This window comes from Onychomys torridus, chromosome 13 (genome assembly GCF_903995425.1).
Source record: "Onychomys torridus chromosome 13, mOncTor1.1, whole genome shotgun sequence".
Lineage (NCBI taxonomy): Eukaryota > Metazoa > Chordata > Mammalia > Rodentia > Cricetidae > Onychomys > Onychomys torridus.
This window is the reverse complement of record NC_050455.1, coordinates 35,282,307-35,298,418: the sequence shown is the minus strand read 5'-3', so window position 1 is coordinate 35,298,418 and position 16,112 is coordinate 35,282,307.

Genomic DNA, 16,112 nt, shown 5'->3' with positions numbered 1-16,112 from the left:
GCTTTAAAAATGGACCAGTTTAGCCAAACACTTGTCCTTATAGAATCAGCCCTGGAAATAACCACACACTGCTCTCCCAAATAGCTTTTGCTGTAAAATAAACTGCCCCCAGAGCTTGTGATGTAGAACAACAGACTCTTTATGTGGCTGACAACTGTGTGGGTCAGCAATTAAGACGGGCCAGCCTCAGCTGTGGGTCTGCTGGATTGCTGGGAACTGTGGAGCCCTCTGCCTGATTGGTATGGTGTCGCTTTCCACGGCCTTTGTGCTGTCCAGCAGATCACTTCGGCTTTTCCATGTCATGTCTGCATAGGGACCCTGGAGAAAGAGTCACTCCAAGGTCAAACCTAGAACTGACGTCACACCAATCTGCCACATTCTGTTGACCAAGACACAAAGGTTCTTGGCCAGCCTCGTTCTTGATGCGAATCTGAGTCACATTCCTAAAGACACAGAGACAGAGAGTCAGTCATTTTTGAAATCCACCACACCTCCAATGGAGAGCAGGTGGCAACAAATGACTACCAGTCATTCCTTATTTGAAACAATAGTAGGTAGCCATGTCTTCTAACATTGCTGTCACAAACAGAGCAATACTGAAGTAACTTTCAGTTTAGCCTGGGGTCCTAGGTTCTCTACACTAAACGAATATCCCTTCCTTAGACATAATAGTGTTCGTGTGGATATGGTATGTGTAGGCTGGTTCTCTATGTAGACATTATAAAGGACATTCATTGTGGTTCATCCCTGAGGTCAACTCCCCTGGAAGAGACAGAGAAAGGGTTGAGGGATCCTGTAGGTCCATAGCCTCAGTGGACCCTGAGGGAGCCCTGAGGCATCCAAAGCCTGTCAGAGTTGCTAGAGATTGGGCAGTATGGCTGAGCCTTCAGACCTAACACTTCCTTTACCATGCATGCATACTGGATGTAGGCCTTCTCTGGGAATAATATAACCGTGGGCAAGGTTGCTTTCTGCAGCTGAGTTAATTCCCGGAAGTACTCCAATAGAGATGGAGATGTGGCCAGCAGTGCCAAGGCCACAGGACCTTCCTTCTCAAGCCATCAGCTGCTAATGGGATTATGGCAAGAGTCTAGTTACATACAACCGACTTCTGTAGGAAAAGCTGCATGACACAGAGTGGTATTTATTGACTCTATTGTTTTCCTCAGAGGGTTTCAAATAGCTTTGGGAAGGGTCTGACTCACAGCCCTGTTACCTTCATTTGGATCTGAAAAATAAGTAATGTGCGCACTGAGGAATTAATTCATTTCTCGTGCAAATCTCTTTTCATGCTGCTTCTGGTGGCAGCTTTTCCTTCCACAGGAGCACATGCTTCTGCCATTCTGGCCAACAATTCACCTCATCAGTGCTGGGATTATTGCAATGTGCTGCTCTGCCTGGTTTTAAAAACATATCTTACGTAGACTTCTGTTTTTAAAAAAGCAAAATGGCAGGCCATGGATCAATCCTCAGGAAACTACATTTTTAAAATAGCTGTCATTGTTTCTGTGACGCCCATGAGCAGGCACTTGGGGCAAAGGTGGGAAAAAGCTTACATGAGAGCGAGTCACTGACCTCAGAGGTGAGGCCCAGCACCTGAGCTGAGGAGTCAGGGCAGAGAATCAGCAAGCAGAGTGGAGTGTCCAAGGGGTGTGGGCCCGTGCCAGATCCTCCAGTGGCTGCCTGCCAGCAGAGACTGACCGACAGGGCTGACAAGGCACACAGTGAAGGGGGAACCGGTTTCTAAATATAATAAACTTTGACATTGTTGATGAAGTCTCAGCAGGTCCTATAATAACCTTGACCTTTGTTCACCCCAGAACAAGACTTCACTAGAGTTCGGTTTATTCTTGTTCTCTTGCCACAATAGCAAGGGACATTACTAAATTAGCAAACTCTAAGCCCACAGAAACTTATTTTCAAAGAGTGGGCTCAAGTGTGTGCCTAATGCTGCTCGGAGGAGGAGATCTCTGTCTGTGGTGGTTTTGTTTGTTAACATGCCCCTTGGTTCGGTCACTTCTTACCTGGTTGTGTGAAAAGGAGTTGGCATATTTTGATTAATCACTGGGTCTTATTGAGCTGTGATTATCAGGTTACTCACTTTCAGAGAACTGGGATTCCGTGGGCTGTATTGACAACTGTGGTATTAGAACTAGTTTGCCCTTTCTTTGGTGGTTTAGAAGAGCTCTGAGATCTCCCATGACTTTCTTGTTATTTTCACCTCAAGGTTTCAAAGATGTGGGCAACTGGGCCTGGCACATGCCCGGGTGTTGAATGTGTGTGGCCTGGTATCTGAGGCTGGACTTTGGTACTGTTTTCTAGAGAAAAAAAATGCCTACATCTCTTGTGATTTGAGTCTTTTCCTTTTTTGGATTCAAGTCGTGGGGATTGTCCTTTGGGCTAGCCTCAGATATATGCCATCCTCAAGACGTGCAAAGACTGAGACATAGGCCGAACTCCACAGAAGAGAGTGCCTGCTGATCTCAGAGCCCCTTGCCCTTTCTCTGGGCCTACAACAGAAACCTTGGGCTGGACTATGGTCTGCCTGCCCTTCAGTCTGATTCTGATAGCCCAATAATGAAGGTAGTCTGAAGGTTCTTCTGGACTTCTCAAGAGAAATGCCAAATACTTTTAAACCGAACAGTTCATGACTGTATACAAACACACCCCATGTGTTCTAATGTCTATTGTATCCAAGTATTTTGTTGGTGTCTTATTTCTCTTTAAAAGTAGGGACCACACGACTTGATTACAACCGACTTTGATACAGTGAAGAGTTTTCTGCCTCACACAAGTAAGTCCCACTGTCCCACACACCCAGTTGGCCACCAGCATGTCAAATCAGCCACTCTGCAGTCCAGGCACCAAAGCGCTTCAGATAATATAACCGGAGCAGGTAACGGGCATATTTATCACCTCACTCATAGCTCATTTCTCAGTGTACAGAGCATGCTTAAAAGTTTTACCTTCTCCAGGCGGTGGTGGCACATGCCTGTAATACCAGCACTCGGGAGGCAGAGGCAGGTGTATCTCTGTGAGGCCAGCCTGGTCTACAGATCTAGTCCAGGAAAGGCTCCAAAGCTACAAAGAAACCCTATCTCGGGAAAAAAAAAAAAGTTTTACCTTCCTAAACAAAGGCACTAAAGTACCTTCTATGTGCAATCCTTAAATTTTTTTTAAAGAAAGGAAAATACAAGGCTTTTCCTATTTGCTATCATTGCTTGACATTTCCAAAGGTTATTATCAAAAGATTCATGTTGCAACTGAAAACCACGGGCTTTGGGGACAAAGACCTCTCCCTCCCTGAACTGAATGAGTCTCTGGTGAATAGTAACCAACCAAGTTGTCCCTCCAGGATTCTGGGCCAGCACTAGATACTTTCTTTCTCTCCTGACAGGCAGGATTAACTTCCAGGCTGCCAATTTACCTGACAGCCACAGCCTAAATGGTTTGCATGGATCATGTCGTCGTATTTCCCCAAATACCAGTCCGGCGCTAATTCTTCTTCATTACAGGTGAGGAAGCTGGGACAGAGGAAAGATACAAAGTTATATAGCTCGTCAGCCGACAAACCCATGCAGCACAGTCCCCAAACCTGCTCTAAACACTCTGTTATTCTGCTGTTCTGAAGAAACACATTCTGTCCAGTAGGGTCATGTGTATATGCTGTGCTTCTTGGGCAAGTGTTAGTGATGTATTTGAATATTGTAGGAGGAGAGAATTGTTGAAAACTTGGCTGCCATGTTGGGTAGGTCAACGTTGCCCGACTATAGGGTTTGCATCTGTGTTACAGCCTCTAGAAAGATCACCCCTTATGGCTGTGCAGTACATAACACACCTACCCCCTCCCCCACCCTGACAAACAGGAAGCGTGATGGACTTTGTGTAATTGTTTCTTTAACATAAGAGAAATCACCTCCTGACGATCCCTATGGAGTTAGGAAAAAAAGATCACAGAAAAAACACAAAGAGGTGAGCAGATGTATGATTGAAAGGTTAGCAGATTAGTCAGGCAGTTGTGGTGCACACCTTTCATCTCAGCACTTAGGAGGCAGAGGCAGGCACATCTCTGTGAGTTCAAGGCTGGCCTGGTATACAGAGTGAGTTCTAGGATAGCTGGGGCTACACAGAGAAACCCATCCTGTCTTGAAAAAATAAAACAAACAAAAAACAAACAAAAAGAAAAAAAGGAAAGACAAAAGAAAGGTTGGCAAATTCATTGTCATCTGTACGCATCAATTCAACAGGCTGGACTTGCTCACACCATTGGGAGAGAGACACTGTCAGGGCTGTAACCTGGCTTTTCACACTCATTCCTGTTGTCTTCTGGTTGTTACCAGTCACATCGTAGCATTAGTATGACCAGAGTTTACAGGATCCCAAGTGTAGTCAGAATGGGAATTCCCACAGCTGCTTGAGGTCAATCTCACAGATAAACACATCTTCAGACCTTGTGCCCTCACCACTTTTTAATTCATGTGAATTTCTGTTATTTTGTCTTTTTTTTTTTTTTTTTTTTCAGAGCTGAGGATGGAACCCAGGGCTTTGTGCTTGCTAGGCAAGCGCTCTACCACTGAGCTATATCCCCAACCCCTCATGTGAATTTCTGAATTAGCACAAATATCATTAGCAGTTTTGTGATTTTCATTAGAGTCTCTTGTTGAAATGGATTCTGAGAGCTTGGACTCGGTAGGAAATAGGATGTGTGCATTTGAAAGTCCCATATAGATTGACCTATCGGCTATTTAGAAGGCTGGATTAATTAAGCACTCAGCTTATGAGACAACAGCTCAGGAGACGGCCTTTACCTTTGTGTGCTCACTAACTCTGGTTATTATTACCTTTTTTGAAATTGTTTGTTTTTTTGTTTTTGTTTTTGCTTATTTAAAGAGTTGAAAAGAGCACTCTTGGGCTCAGGGAGTAAAGGCATATGCTGCCAAGCCTGGCCACCAAGGACTGATCCCCAAAAGTCACATGGTGGAAGGAGAAAACTGATTCCAGCAACATGTCCTTTGACCTCTGCATGCACACACAGATACACACAACACACACACACACACACACACACACACACACACACACACACTAAGTAGATAAATAAATAGACAGATACATAAATAAAATGTAAAAAAAAAATGAGAAAGAATAGTTTTATCCAGAATTCCAACCAGTGATAATGACTGATAATTTTTATGTATTTTGGTGACATTTTGATGCTATCAAGCATGAAATATATGCACATATTTTTAGCATAAAGGACACATATTATAAAAACTTTTTCTAGGGCTGGAGAGATGGCTCAGAGGTTAAGAAGACTGACTGTTCTTCCAGAGGTCCTGAGTTCAATTCCCAGCAACCACATGGTGGCTCACAACCATCTGTAATGAAATCTGGCGCCCTCTTCTGGCCTGTAGGGATACATGCAAACTGAACACTGTATACATAATAAATAAATAGACCTTTAAAAAAAAAAAAAGATTAAAAAAAAAACTTTTTCCATCTTGCTTTTCTCTCCATCAGTGATCATATGATCTTATATGAACACACACATGTAGCTTCCCAAAGCTGTGTAAGTTTCCCTATACGGGTGTTCCAGTATTTGTTTCATGTTCTAGGGTAGATTTGTAAGTTGGCTCAGACTTCAACTTCAGACAATGCTGGCGCTGGTACCTTATACCTACATCTTCACCCACTGCCGAAATGTGCCTATGGGGCAGCTTCTGAGAAGTGAGCTCTCTGGTGGCAAGCACACATTGCCACAGGGGTTGATGTATCTGGGAACAGCCTCGGAGGTCATATCCTGTCCAGCTCCTCAGCGCCCTTCACAGCTGCCTTTCCTGAGTCTTGGAAAAATGGTGTCTATAAAACCTTGGGAATGCTGCCAGTCTAGAATGATGCCAATGCTCTCCAATGTTGTCTGCTTAATTTTAATGTACACTTGTTTTATTACAAGTGACATCTGATGAGCTTCTCCACGTCTTTTTCACTGAACTCTTCATGTCTTCTACCTGTGTTCCCATTAGCTTTTCAGTAACCATCTCTTTTGATTTTTGGTTGTGAGCCTAGCCTTTAACGGCTGAGCTCTCCCTCCAGCCCATCCATCTCTTTTTAATTGGTAAAACATATTTACTTAGTGATTATATTTGCCTCTACCATCTGCTTTGATATTATCAGTTTTCATACGTAGTTTGTCTTTGGACTTTCTTTGAAGTGTTTTCGAACACAAAGACTATTTGTTTCTGACTTTTATACAGACAAATGTGCCAACAACTCCCAGCTCAAGATTCTGTGTCTTTCTTAGAAAGGTCTTCGTTCCAAAATTGAAATTAAAAATCATTTCACGTTCTCTCTGAGCATTTTTCATGGTTCTATTTTTACATTTAAATCTCAGTGTCACCTGCTCCTTATTTCGAGATAAAGCTGGCATCTGTTTTCTCCACTCTTACAATTGTTAGCCTTTGAAGTATTAGAGAAGCACCGTTCCCATGCGGCCCCATCATGAACTTTTCAAGAAAATAACTGTGTTCACTAGAGAAAGATTCCTCGAACCCACACAGACTATGCAGGTAGACCACTGTGGCCACCTCTCAGCCCCTATGGGGCCTTTTGTCTACGTCCTGTACACCTGTGTGTTACAGTTTCCTGCAGGTTGTTTAGATAATACACTGAACCTAGGACAGGTGCTGGCCCCTTCTCTCCTGGAGTCCACTCCCTTACCTCCACACACGTGGTGGAGGCCCAGTGTCCACAAGCACTAAAAACTTAAATGGTCCCATCACGGCTGTGCTGCTGAAGCCATGCCAGCAATCTGCCCCATAACGTACAGGCCACCCAAAGAGACCTGGGCACATGAACACCTTGCTGGTGTTCTTCTGGCTACTAGTCAAGTGATGGAAAAACTCAGTCTCATTGCAACACCAGAGTAGCCACCAACACAGCCACAACAGGATTGCTTGACTCAGGGACCTTTAATGGTCACAGTACTGTTACCTAGTTAGCACTTACCACATTCACACTCTCCCACTTCTTCTAATTAAAACCTTTAGAGTTGGCATTTTGCTCAAGATCCAAACAAGAATAGGTTATTGTTGTTTTTTTTTTTCTACACCATGTCTCACTCTAAGCATTTCTTTCTTTTTGTCTTTATCTGAAAATCTTGGTTGTTTTGCAAATGAGCCTTGATTAAGGCTTGCTATCTCACAACCAAATCTATCTATTCACATTTTTTTTCATGCAATGTATTTTGATCATACTCTTTCCCCTCCACTCCTCCCAGATCATCCCCATCTCCCTACCCACCCATCTTCGTGATTTTGATCCCTTTCCCTCTCAAAAAAACAAAACCCCACAGGTAGAACAGCAACAACAAAATTAAAATTAAAACAAACACAAAACCATGATCATCAGTAAGACAAAAAAAGATACCGAAACAAAACAAAAAAATCACAGGAAATAAAACATGTTTTGTGTTGGTGAAGTACTCCTGGGCATGGTACCTGCTCTGAAGTGTGACTTATATACCCAAGGACACTCCATTGGAGAGAACTGATTTTCTCTCTTCCAGCATGTATCTATTGTGAACATCTTCCTAGTTAGGCATGGAACTTTATGTCCATGTCCCCTTCTCAGAGCTGGAATTTTTTTTTTTTTTTGTCTCCTTTAATTTGAGAAATTTTGCCAGGACACTGTGAATGAGCATCTTGGCAGGGAACACATAATGACAGATGCCACATCAATGATACTAAGTTTGCTCATTGGCTAGTGTGATGATGCACACCAGATTTCTAGGTGGATGGCACTGTAGCCATGTGTGGGTGGGCAACATTAATTGGACTCAGAGGCTTATGGGAGGAAAAGTAGGAAAAAGGGGAAGAGAAGGAAGAGAAGGAATGAGGAAGGAGAGGAAGAGGAGGAGGGGATGGAGCTGAGAGGGGAAGTTTCAAAGGAAGTGGGAGGAAGGATTTGGATTGGATATGATTAAGATACATTGTATACATGTATGTCAAAGAACAAATTAAAGGTATTGTAAACAAAACAAAACATCCCCTTTGTGAATGTGTCTCCCCCCGCCCCCCGTCTTGATTTTGGCTTTCATATTACCATGACATACACCTTGTTTTTTCTCTTCAACACAACCATATTCCTTCCCCCAGCCCTTCCTTGTTTTACACTCCAGTGCTGGGGATGCCTTTCTGTATGCTGTGAAGGTGTTGCTCTGATTGATTGATAAATAAAACACTGATTGGCCAGTAGCCAGGCAGGAAGTGTAGTATAGGCAGGATAAGCAGAGAGGAGAATGCTGGGTAGTGGAAGGCTGAGTCAGGAGATGCTGCCAGCTGCCACCACCATGAGAAGTAAGATGTAAAGTACTGGAAAGCCACAAGCCACGTGGCAAGGTATAGATTTATAGAAATAGGTTATTTTAAGATATAAGAACTAGATAGCATGGAGCCTACCACAGCTATACAGTTTATAAGTAATATAAGTCTCTGTGTGTTTACTTGGGTTTGAGTGGATGCAGGCCCTGGTGGGACTGGAGATAACTCCAGCTATACTCTATCACCTCGTAGCCATGCTACAATAAGCTGAGAGCTAAGTGGAAGTGTTAGCCCTTGTAAATTCAATGTCACCCTCTTTTAAAAGTCAGAATACCCTACAGCTATGTTAGAACATTTTTCTTGAGAAAAGTGAATCTAAGTATCCTAAACATATGAGGCACTGGATGATAACAGCTATCGTTGGCTAGGGCTCTCTCTTCTTTTTGTTCTATGTAGCACTCCAGCCCTGGGCCTGCAGAGGCTCATGCAGGGTCAGATTGAAAGCCACATGTGTGTGATGGTTGGTGCCAAGCGGTGCTATAGAGGAAGCTGAGGTCTTTTATCTCCCTGGGGCACTAGGACAAAGAACTTAGTCACCTGGAAATAATGTTGGTATTTCTAGATAGGCTTATATAACAACTGGAAGAAAAAAAATGAGGAAAAAAAATACCAAGCCAACTTTGTCATGAAGTAAGTCCATTTCCCCACTGAGAGGGGTACTGGTGAAGCCACTGATAACTGCCAGGCTGCAGCCTCTGTGAGGAGCCAGAAGCCCCCATGGAACTCTGAATGCAGGATTAACAGGTTTTTGAGTGTCAGCTGAAATCCAGTAGGTCACACAGCTCAAGGCCCAGCCAGGTCCCAAGGAAGTCACTCAGCACCTGGTAGATTTGACACTTGTCCCTCAAGGGTGATAATCAACTTTGAGGAGATCTGGGGACACTGAAGCTATCACTTGTTACTACTACCATAAACACCACCACACCCCCATGGACTTTTGTTTTTTTCATGGGAGCCGAAAAAGGCAAAAAAAAAAATTTTCAAAAACCAGTTGTCTAGATAGAAAAACTGGAAGAAATTAGGGTCTAGGGTCTTGCATGGGAATCAGTCCCTCCACTTCTCAAGAGTCATCAGGCTCAGGACAGGGAATTGCACTGCCTGCAGCCTGACCCTACCCTTCCACTGCCCTCTGTAGAGCCTTGGGCTCTTATTCTCTGGCTCCTTCCAAGGGTAAAATGGCCCCTTAGGCCTTGAATAAATGGAGACCTGTGCTGTCAATGAGGGAAACAAAGAAAAGCCAAAGCAACCTGGATTTCCAAGGGCTCAGAGGAGAAGGGGAGCCCCTCCCCCAATGAGGGATGAAGAGGAAGGGTAAACCTTTAACATTCTTAGGGACCAGCCTGATTCTTTCTCACACCAAAAGAGCAAAGCTGTAGTTGAAGTGAAAAGTCAGACCTCCAACCTCCAGGGAAGAGGTCAAGGAGGTGGCCCAAACTCTTGAGACTAATGTGTTCCTTCTGCTCCAGTCCTCAGCCCTATCCTCTTTCCCACCATCACTGCAGGCTAAGGCCAGCTCTGATGAATGGGAACGTGAAGGCTTTGGGAGAAAAAAACTAAATGGTGAGGCCATACGCTAGGAAAGAAAATCTCGGAGATTACACCCAGATCCCAGAGGCAAAAATCTCCTTTGTTCCATCCAAGATGTCGAGGCTTCCCTTTCTTTATTTCTACACTTGGAGATCCTCGGCTGTCCTGCAAGATAGTAGTTCTTTCCTTGAGACCAGCCTCCTACACATTGCTCTCATCCAGGCAGCCGCCACCCACTCATCTGGAGGAGGCTATTTTTGTGCCGAATTTGCTTGCTAGAAACTGCTATGCTTTAGTGTATGGATTTCAGCTGGAAAGAAACACAAAACTAAACAAAGCATCCAGTCCCCTGCCTCAGTGAGAAGGATAGAGAAATGACCGTAGGATATATATAGCTAACAAGCATCCATGATGAGATACAAGGAGGAGGAGAGGACAGACTTGATGCCCCCATGGCTAAGATGTATTCCTCCAATGCAAAATTTGGTCTTATCATGTTCCCACATATTTCAGCCTTTCTTCTAGAAATAACTGGTGGCCATCATTTGAAAAGTAGAATAAACAAATGGGGTATCTCTTTAATGAGCCATAAATGTTGCCTTTGTGGTCAATTACAGTCAGGGTAATCTCTGGAGAGGGCTTTACAAAAACCAAGTAAAGGAGATGGCATTAAAAGGCCAGTTTTCATTGACAAGGAAATTGTAGAGCTTCCAATACATGCTGGGAAATAGGCAATGTTATCTCTAACCATAAGGCAACGTGGCCCTAAGATTCTCTGTACATTCATGGCATGGATTAAGTAGAAATTATCCTGAGGATGAAGTGGACAGACAGCTATTAAGTACCACTGTTGTCGTAAGCACTATGAGCTTACCCATTCTCTCCCAGTGACACTGCCCGTCATCTTGGAACATTCAAAGCCATACCGAGGGGAAGCTCAGAATGAGCTAGAAAGCTACCTTCCAAAACAGGAGCTCTCCAGCCTCAAACACTCCCACTGCCCTGAGATGATTGGCACCAACTCCCTCACATTTCACTTAGCTAAGACAAGGAAAAGGAAAAGAGGCTGACAGGGGTGTAGAAAATGTATCTGATTCAGCCCGTGCTAGCTGTCTAGGATACAACAGCCCAGCCCGAGTGATCACCAGTGATGAACGCATGAGACAGAGATTGAGGGAAAATTGTACAAATGGAATCAAAACAGTTACCAGATCTGGCCCTTATCATTCAACCACACCCCACCCCTCCCTTGGGGACTCTAGGGGAGGTGCCTGCACTCACTCAGGGGACCCAACACCCCCAAGATCAGAACAACCAGCAATGGAGTTCTTGGTGTGATACAGTGCCAGCTATCAGGTATTCTTGAAAAAAAAAAAAAAAAAAAAAAAAACAAAACCTGCTCAACTTTAGTTTAGTTGATCCCAAGGTCCAGTTTGCAGTTAATGGGAAATACACTGGCAAAGCCCAAACTTTAATTCCTCCAGGAAGCAAGCAGTCAAAACCATATTAGCACCTTTAACAAGGTAGAGGGCTTTGGCTTTGCAACACCGCATTAGGATTTTTTTTTTTTTAGCTGAGTATCAAACCCAGGGCCTTGCGCTTGCTAGGCGAGTACTCTACCACTGAGCTAAATCCCAACCCTAGGATTTTTTTAATCACAATTTTTTAATTAAAAAAATTTTAATTCATTTTACATACCAATCACAGATCCCCCTCTCATCCCTCCTCCCATTCCCCTCAGCCTCCCCCTTGATCCACCCCGATCCCTTCTTCCGAAAGGGTAAGGCCTCCTATGGGGAGTCAGCAAAGCCTGGTACATTCAGTTGAGGAGGGACCAAGTCCCTCCCCCCTGTATCAAGGCTGAGCAACGCATCCCACCATAGATAATGGGCTCCAAAAAGCCAGCCTATGCACTAGGGATAGCTCCTGATCGCACTGCCAGTGGTCCCTCAAACAGACCAAGCTACACAATTGTCTCGCTTATGCAAGGGCCCAGTCTGGTCCCATGCAGGTTCCACAGCTGTTGGTCTAAAGTTGGTGAGTTCCTATGAGCTTGGTTCAGTTGTTCCTGTAGGTTTCCCCATCATGATCTTGACTCCCCTTGCTCATAGAATCCCTCTTCCCGCTCTTCGACTGGACTCCTGGAGCTCAGCTTGGTGCTTGGTTGTGGATCTCTGCTAGGATTTATTTATTTATTTTTTTTTTTTAATGAAAGAGAAGATAGAAGAAGAGGAGGAGGAGGAAGAGAATCTACTCTACATTGAAAGACAGTATACAGTATTAACACAAACCACAAATGATCAATGTGCAGAGAATAGGAGACTTCCAAATACTCATTCCTAAATAGGATGTCTATATTACTTCCCTTTAAGGCCCAGAGGTCTACATGGAAGAAGCCACAGAAAGATTCTAAGAGCCAGAGGTGGTGGATAACTTCAAGGAAGCCGTGTTTTCTGGTCACAGCGTGGCAGGTGCACATATAAACTCACAGTGATTATTATAGCATGCAAAAAAAAAAAATGTGTAGGCTCAAACCTGACAAAATCCCAGCATGGAGGAGTGGAGGTGGACAGGAAGTCCCCCCACCAACCGCCCCTGCCCCCCCTCTGCCAAGAGCTGTGGGGAGAGGAATTTTCTGTAATGTTGTGACATCTGGTGTGTTGATCACACCCCAGGGCAGGCCCCACACCCAGAGGTAGCCGAACACAAACTGGACTCAATGGGTGAGAGAGAAAGGTGAGGGAGAATCAGGGAGACAGAGAACTTAAGTTGGGTGGATAGAGAGGCAGAAATAGGTGAGGATCTGGAAGGGGATTGGGAGGGAAGAATATAATTAAAATGCACTGTAAAAATTCTCAAAGAATTAATTTTTTTTTTAAAAAAAAAGCACTCTTTAAAGAGAACAAAAACAAAAGAAAGAAGTGCTTTGACCGTATGTGGAGACTGCTTGTTGCGGACAGACGGGGATGAGATCGAGTCAGTGAGAAACATGGGCAGAGTTTCCTATTAATGACACCATGGAAGTGGTCAGCATTGCTGGTTGTGAGGTTGGCGAGAGAGGGGTAGAAGAACTGGAGAGGAAGAAACAGAGGTGGGGGAGGTGGAAAATTTAAAATAGAAAGGAAAGAGGAAAGTTCTTTTTTAAAAATGGCAATATGCTGCGGTGTGCAGGGGTGAGGTAAGATGTCTGAGATTTGCTTCAAAAACATTTCAGAAAAACATGGCAGAGAAGGCAGGAATTCTGCCCAGAAGTTTTGTAAGTAGTTGTTTTGTTTTATGTTGTGGGCTCTGGGGATTGAACCCAACACTTTGCAAATACTAGGATGTGCTCTATCAGGAAACAACATCCCTAGCCTTATTAAAAATTGTTACTGGTAATTTTACACACATGAATAATACATTGAGAGCCAATAAACAAATGTGCTCTGAGAAACACACACACACACAGACACGCACATATGCACACATACACACACACATACACACTCACACACATGCTCACATGCAGATGTAAACAAAGAGGTCAGTCTATTAGCATTCACTTAAGGCAAGCAGAGTGTTTCTCTGAGTAACTGAAAATAGTTGTTTCCCTCTATATTTCAAAATAATTAAACCTAAAGAACTTTAGGACAGGTGGTTCACACATAGTGAAATACGGTTTCTGAAAAACATGATTTCTTTGAAAATCTACTGATTTTGATGAGGGTTGAGGACTTGTTGGCCTTGGATCTGCCACATAGAACAAGTTGGACTGCCTTCTCTCAGGTAATGTGGGGACCCCACCAGAGCACTTGTAGAAATGCAAATACCTCACATCTACCCTAGACCCTAGAATCAAGAAACTCCTGGCCCAGCAATCGTGTTCCAGGAAGCTCGGCAGCAAGTCCTGTGCACACGGTGAGAGCCACTGTTCAATGTCCAGGAAAGTTCAGTTCAGAGGACAGCAATTGTGCAGGTCCCTGAGTGGGCCATTTAGCACCATGCTGAAGGAATACACAGGTTTGCCCAGTGGTGACGACTCCCTTTGGTCATATTTCGTGACTTGGTTGGAAAGTGTGGTTAGTAATTGTCCTTTCCTACAGACCTGGCCAGAACTTAATGTTCTCAAGGGCTTTACATCTGGTTGCCAACCTGTGTGTATTTAACGTGAGGCTCATTCATGCAACCAAATGCAGTCCCTGACTTGACTGGCTGAGTTGGGAACACCATCTCCTGAGTGATACGTGTTTAAGTGTTAGTTGTAGAGTGCTTGGCAGAGTCTTCTGGTCTCAAGAGATTGGATTTAATCCATTCCTTGACAGGCCCCCACTCAGGCATTTTTGTTTGTTTGACTAATTGGTCTATGCATAATTTGGGATCGCAGGCAATGAAATTAGCAGAAGCCCGTGCTTAAAAGGGAAAATTGTTCTCTCCTGGTCTCAGTGAGAAGTGGGAAGTTTTGCTCTGCAAAAACAAAACAAAACAAAAAAACCATATTCTCGAAAGAAATCAGAAACCCTCTTTGAAATAAAATTTATCTAATATAATTAATAGATCACTAACTGCCAAGTGAACAAGAAAAGAAGAAAGTCATACCTGACAATTTCATAGATTTAGGAAGGCAGCTCTAACTGGGCTGAGCTGGGCCACTGGAGGGTCCATGGAATCAAGTCTCTACTTTGGAGAAAAACCAGACCAGACCAGCCTTTCCCCCTAGAGACACTGCCAACTGCTTAAGCCTACCTTTGTATCTGCTTACCGAGTTGGAGTTGGGGTTCTAGCATTTTCCACATAAAAGTTGGTTTCTTCATAAATAAGATTCCATTGGAAAGGGTGGGAAGAGTGTGGCTCTTGCAACCTGACAGTGCAAGCAGAACCCCAGTTTAATACTTTCCCCTGTCTGACCTGCTTTAGCGTTCTCATTCTCTGAGTTTCCATGTCCTCATTTCCAAAACAAGACTAACACCCAGATTGCAGAGGCTGCATGAAGTTACACACATAGACAGACAAAACTCTGCTCGTGTCAACATTACCTGGCATATATTGAATACTTGGTAAGTATCAAAATAATGCTAACGTAACATGGAAATCCTGTTTGATTTCACTAGTCTACTAATGTGCAAACTCCATGATCGCAGTAGGCCTTCCCAAGGGCAACCCCATTTTTAGTATCAACTTCTCTATTCATTACTTTTTCCCGTAATAAACACCATAACCAAAGGCAGCTTAAGGAATAATGAGTTTATTTGGACTTATGGTTCCAGAGGGAGAGTCCATAATAGTGGTGAAGGCCATGACAGCATGTGGCAGGCCTGGGGACAGGAGACGGAAGCTAAGAGGCCACATCTCAGGTTGCATATTCAGGAAACAGAAAGAGCAAGTGGGGCGAAGCTAAAAACTCTGAGAGCCTCCCACCTTGATGATGTACTTCCTCCACTGAGGCTCCACATCACCCAAGTTCCATGTCCTCTCCCACACGGCACCACAAAAACTAGTGATCAAGTCTTCAAACACATAAGCCTTCAAGAGACATTGTTCATTCAAACCAACCTTCATGGATGATCATGATGAGCACAGGATTAGGACACTGTCTAGGAGGTCACCCATCGTCCACTGTTGCAGAATATATATATTTGGTTTGGGGTTAAATGCGTGTGCCACCACCACCCGGCTGCAAAATATTATTTTAAAGTGTGTTATGTTTGTTTATGTTGCATTTGTTTAACTCTGCGAAGCTGTGTTACTTCGCCTGTTTAAAACACTGACGGTCTAATAACGAACTGGCCAATAGCAAGGCAGGAGAAAGGACAGGCGGGGCTGGCAGGCAGAGAGAACACAGAGAGGAGAAATCTGGAAGGAAGAAGGAGCAAAAGAGCAAGGAGAGGAGGACTTCAGGGGCCAGCCACCCAGCCACCCAGCCACCCAGCCAGCCATGGAGCAAGAGTGAAAGTCAGATATACAGAAGTAAGAAAAGGGAAAAGCCCAGAGGCAAAGGTAGATGGGATCATTTAAAGTTAAGAAAAGCTGGCAAGAAACAAGCCAAGCTGAGGCCAGGCATTTATAATTAAGAATAAGCCTCTGTGTGTGATTTATTTGGGAGCTGGATGGTGGGCTCCCCAAAACAGCATAAACAACCAACAACAGCCCTCCACATATTTTTACCCTCAGCTCACCATGACTCACTTCTTTGTCCTGAAAGTGTTTACCATGTGGTTTCCCCCAAACATT